Consider the following 6,000-nt stretch of genomic DNA (forward strand, 5'->3'; position numbering starts at 1 on the left):
AATACATGTAAATGTCCCCTTCTGACCTCACTATTAAATACCACACCGCTTTGCCTACTAACACAATATGCAGCTAAGCAAGGTAAGGCGTTCTGTATCAAAGCACCAGCAATACAACTTAATAATAAAAGAATAAATATGCACAGCATGCGGAACAGTGTGGACCTCAGTTTCCCAGTCGCTGGCATCAGTGCGGCAGGTGGCGTAGCGGTTAAGGAACCGCACCTTTAATCACAAGGCAGCAGGTTTGCGTCCCCTGAGAGGAGCTGCATGTTGGCCTCTGCACTCCCAATACACCAAAGTGTTTTACCCAAATTTGTTTGGTAAAAAAATTCCGGCCTGGAGACGAGTGAAAAGGTCCAGTCGTGTGCTGCGTGGGGCACTGATGCTAAACAACAGTTAATGTAGCGCAGCAGTGAGAGACGCACCACCGGAAGCGTCCGGCTTCAGGTGTCCGAGCTGCCCGAGCTGGTTTGGACAGGCTGTACGTGCCACTGCAAACACGGGGAATGTAAAGTGTCAGCAGAATGTCCTGCCGCGCGATGCAAAAATGGCAGCGTCTCGATGCAAAATGCAGGCAAACGGGTGGAACGCGGCAAAATCAGCAAAACCGAGCTTCTTCGCAGGCCGCGCCGCATTTGAATCCGCGCCGAGAAGCCCGAGCGGCATGATGCAAATCATCAAAGAATCAGTTAAAAGTTTCGCAAACGGCCCGAAATAAGGGAGCCGTCGCACCTTTTGCGGAAGGCGAGGAATCCAGGCGCTGCAGGTTAAAATGGTCCAGCGGCGGCGGCCGAACACCGGGACCCTCCCCCAGCACGTGCACTTAGCATTCGGCGTGACCCCGTAGGTAAATTGCACCTCGAGAAAATCTGCCCATCAATCAGGCCGTTCCCCCTGAACTTGCAAAACTGCAATACGGAATAATAAAGAAGTAAAAAAGGGACCAAAAAATCAATAGATTATTCTGCAGATCGCTTGATTCAGTAATGATCCAGTACATTTATCGCCGGCCATTGATTCATTAGGCCTGCGCTCAAGGACATCCCCACCGGAGCAGCGGCCTACTGACTCCTTCGCCGTTGCCACTACTAATTATGAAACATTAAAAGCTAATCACAAGGTAGGACAAGGTTATAAAAGCCATACCGGATGGCTCCACCACTTAAAACTGTTATTTCGCCTCACCTCTTATTCCTGCCTGGTGTCACAGAAGAATTTATTTTGCTTTCCTCTCAGAGCGGCCCTTTTTTCCCCCAGTTTAAAAGGCTGCTGCTATTAACAAAATACCTATTAGCGCAAAAATGTCATATGCAGTCATTGATGCAGACACACTCATAAAGTGTGTGTAGACATTTCTGTCACCAGGTGGTCCTATTCGTGTCCCTGTGACCTCCTCCGATTATCTTCTGGATTAATGAAATCTGTCTGTCCGTCCATCCGTTCTTCCGTCCGTCCATCCATTCATCCGTCCATCCATATGTGTTTTTCAGAACTGATGCAAGTTCACTGACAATATTTAGATAAAAAAGGATAATGGGGCTCTTTCATGTTCCTGCACCACTCTGACACCCTACAAAACTCGCAGAAAAATCTAGAAAAAAATGGAAGCGTGGGGGGACAGCCAGTTTATGATAAAATTTCAGGAAGGCACATAATGAGCTGGAGCAGGACCTGCTCTTGTGCCTCGGAGGGAGCCGGAAACATCTTCCCTCCGTTTTCCCTGAATTCCGAGTCGCACCCCTTTCGGCCTCTAGCAGCCATACGAAGAAAAGTCAGCAGTTGCTATATATGGCTGCCAAGTGGTGTCATTTGCCCTCTATAACACGAAGCACTTAACTATCAAGTGCCAATTTTTTCCACTGGATTCAAAGCAAAAAAAAAAAAAAAAAAAAAAGAGTATTAACCTTCACACGGCCCGACCCGCCAAATAATTTATCTGAACACAAGTGCAGCAGGGGAAAAAGCGAAAAAAAAAGCACGGCGTGTTGCATAAATGACGAAACAGCACACGCAGGCAGCCCGAACGTACTTTCCCGCCACAGACTGAATTACTCGACGGAAACAGGCGCTTGAACGCGACGCCGCGATGGAGCTCCGCTCAGCAGGCCGCCTCTCGAAGAAGCGAGACACGGTGAAAGAGTTAAGACCCACAAAAGAAATTAAAGCGACGTATATCAAACGCATTGTTCCCCGGGCCAATTTGACAACGGGTTTAAGAGCAGCGCCTTTGAAGGATTAGCGGCCCGTCGCGTTCGCGGTGTCGCCGCGCGTCCTGCCGCAGAGATACCTTTGTGCTCTTTAATTGCGCAACTTTATTATTTAGACAAGCACTTTTTCCTTTATAGCGGGACACGATACCTCTAATTTCAACAAACTAGTGCCATCATTTCTACGCGCACGTATTAGATCTCTTACATTTCGAGCGGCGGCCCAGGCGCGTGCTAATGAGGCGGCGGCGGCGCGTCGCACACCGAGCCGCACGCTCTTTCTTTGATACCTTTAGACAAAGCAGCTGCTTCGCACACCTTTAATTATAGCCATTGTTTCCTTTTCAGGTTCCCGCTTTTTTTGAAGTGCTGCTAGTCGCGCCGTCGCAGCTCCGTCGCTTACTTTAATCGGCGCGGCCTTGTTCGTCCTCTAATGCCGCAATCAAACAAGGCCGAGGACACGGGAGCGACGGGCGGACGCGGGCGCACATGAAGCAGACGGTGACGTGTTCCGGGCCCCGGTGGAGCCGGCGCTTCCCGGCCGTGAACCCGAAAAGAGCAAAGATCACGAAAGATACGCTCGTGAGTTCAGGGCTCGAGGAGCGGGGTTCGCTCTCGCAATTTCAACTTTTTTCTGCAAAAATGTGCGCTAAGTGTGGGTTGGCTGAGGACAGCTGGTAGTGTAGCAGTTTGGGCTTCTGCCTTGGGACCCAAAGGTTGTGGGTTTGATCCCCACCTCTGGCTGTACCCTTGAACAAGGTGCTTACCCTAAAACTGCTCCAGTAAAATTACCCACCTGTATACATGGGTAAATAACTGTAACAATGACAATGGTAAACTGCTTTGGAGAAAAGCATCAGCCAAATGAGTAAATGTAAATCTGCACAGAGGTTATTGGGGGGAAGACATTATTTACACTTTTCTCCAATGAGACTCACAATGTTAGGTACACATTTAACTATTATTACACCCGAATCATTTTTACCGTATCAGTTCAGGGTAAATACCTTAATCGTGGGTAATGCAGCAGAAGACTGCATTCAGTCGCAACTCCTTTAATATTTACCCAGAAGCTCTAACCACTACACCACCTGCTGCCCCATCAAGGAATGCTGTTTCTGATATACTGATTCAGCTGAACCCTTCCTCCAGAGCTGCTTACAGTATGATGCAGTTATTCACCCTTTTCTTCACCTGGAGAACTTCTATTGTATTTACATGTGGCTGAAACTTTTCACCAAAGTGACTTACTATCTTTTCTTACAAAGTGACTTTTACTGGAGCAATTTAGGGTAAGTACCTTGCTCAAAGGTACTACAGCAAGAGGTGGGGCTCAAACCTGTGCCCTTCGGATTCAGAGACAGTACTACTAACCGCTACGCTACTAGGCTTAACACACGGACCAAGGGTACAACACCAGGAGCAGGGACTCAAACCCGCGAACCGCCACACTGCAAGGTGACACCGTTAACCACTACGCCATTGGACCCACTGTGGTTTTTCTAGCGTCGCATATCAAAGGTGAATGTAGCTACTGCTCATGTAATTGCTGATTTGGCACAGTTTTGTGGCCATTGCAGCACAGGTAAGGAAGCGATAAGGATGGCGCTCGTGAGCCACGACACCGCCGCTCCCCAGCGCACCGGTGACGACCACTTGGCCTACAGTGCCAACACTAACCCTGCTGGGTGTTAAGAAGGAAATCACTGCCAAGCCTTCGAGGCAGCGTCCAGGAGAAATGAATTTGCACACATTTCCCTCCTACGGTTCAGTTTTTCCATCCTTTTTGTTTGCCACACTATATCATTCACATCTGGAATGTGGACAGCGGAGGTTCAGCTTGCCAGGCGTTTCAGAACCAAGGAACACAGAGCAGATAGCAGCTTTATCTATTTGTACAGCTGCTGCCTTCAAAGGCACAATAGAAGTGTCCCCTCCCAGGACTCGAACCCGTAAAACGGAGAACACAAGGATGTGTGTGTAAGCAGCACGCCGCCCTGTCATTTATTGCAAAGTGATGAGAGGGACGAATAAATGAAGCCTATAATGAATAATGTGATGTCGGGCGCAGTGCGCGGTGCGCGGTGCGCAGGGCTCCTCGGCTCCTCGGCTCCTCCTCGTGAGGCCAGCAGGACGACAATTCAGCCCAAATCGGAGGCGGCAGCCAAAGCGGGCCTTCCGCTCAGCGACCACTCTCTAACTCTTCATGTGTGTTCTTTCCCACGCAGAACACATTCAATGCGTCTCAAAGGCGCCGCCCTCTTCCAGTGGCTGTGTGTAACACACGTTGCGTTGATGCGCCGCTTGTGAAGAAACGCTGCTCCGCTGCGCTGTTTGGGACGATATCAAGAAGCTGGAGGAACAGGATGGCAGGTGGGGAGAGGTTTACGCACAGCTGGGTGGCGATGGGAGAGGGGAAGACACACAGGCCAACACACACACACACACACCTACACACAGATTTACACACACACCTACACACACCTGGACACAGACCTACATATAGACCTACACATACCTACACGCACACCTATATACAGACCTACACACAGTCCTACACTCAGCTACACACAGACCTGCACACACACCTGCACACAGAGCTACTCTCAGACCCATCACACTGCACCACACATTTAACACCGGTCAGAAACAATCCGTGGAACTATTTGCATGCGAATAAAAACAAGCGGTGTGGGACGACCAGGAAATGACCAGGAAATGTCAAGGAAATGTTCTCATCTCAAGCAAATGCTAGCGAACAGTAATCAGGTCACTGGCTGCTTCACGGCTCAGATCTTATTAAGTCAAGCGCAGTTATTTAGAGTTAACTCGACGCAAGCTGGCCGGGAAGACGTGAGCCTCCTTAACGGCGCGTGTGATGTAGAGCCGCTGCTGAGCACAGGCTGAGAAAAAGGCGGCCGATGCTGTAACTTTAAATAACTTGACTAATGGTCCCGAAGGGATAATGACGGGTGGGTCTGCAAGCGGGATCCGCAAAACAAACGCAGCCCGTGCGCTCGGACATCAGCAGGTGGAAGGACACCATATTCAAATTGCGCTGCTTTCGCGAGTTGCAACCGTTGAAAGATACGAACATGTCTCAGCTTATTGTTTAAATCTAATTGCATTTTCTTTGCCTATTTCTTTCCCCTGGAATATCAGTCTGTGGCAGAGAGAACACAACCTGTGTTTATCCTCCAAGCCAACAGATGCCGGCGAAGAGCGGCCAAAGAGAAGAGGAGCGATGACGAATCCGACGACAGATCGGGACTCGATAGATGTTTGTGGAGACAATGTACTTCCGTTTTAAACTAGCTTTAAATTTAATATAACTTGAAGCTAATAAAGATGATTCAAAGTCTTAAAAACATTTTCGTTAATTACACCTACGTCCTCGATTTCTTCCAAACCTCACCAGCACGTAACTGTGAGACGTCTGCATTATTACCCCTTTAAAGATTCTGACTTGGAGTTTCAAACACAGCCTGTTACAGACTAACTTCCTGTCCCATTTGTGCTCGTAAGTTGAGGGCCGGGTGTATATTAATTTTTTATTTGAATTAAATTAATTTAAAATTTTATTTCAAACCATTTAAGACCATTACTTCGTTATGAAGCACAGAGGTGTAGTGAAAATATTTAAATTGATTCATCGTGTTCAAGTCAAAATGTGACTCAACCTCTTCTGCAACTCACATGCAAAGCTAGTAATAAATCTGAAGGGCGGGATGAAGAGCACTTTAAATACATCAACTCCAGGGCTGCCTTATGAGAAGAGGTACAACAATGC

This window comes from Scleropages formosus, chromosome 2, assembly GCF_900964775.1.
Source record: "Scleropages formosus chromosome 2, fSclFor1.1, whole genome shotgun sequence".
Lineage (NCBI taxonomy): Eukaryota > Metazoa > Chordata > Actinopteri > Osteoglossiformes > Osteoglossidae > Scleropages > Scleropages formosus.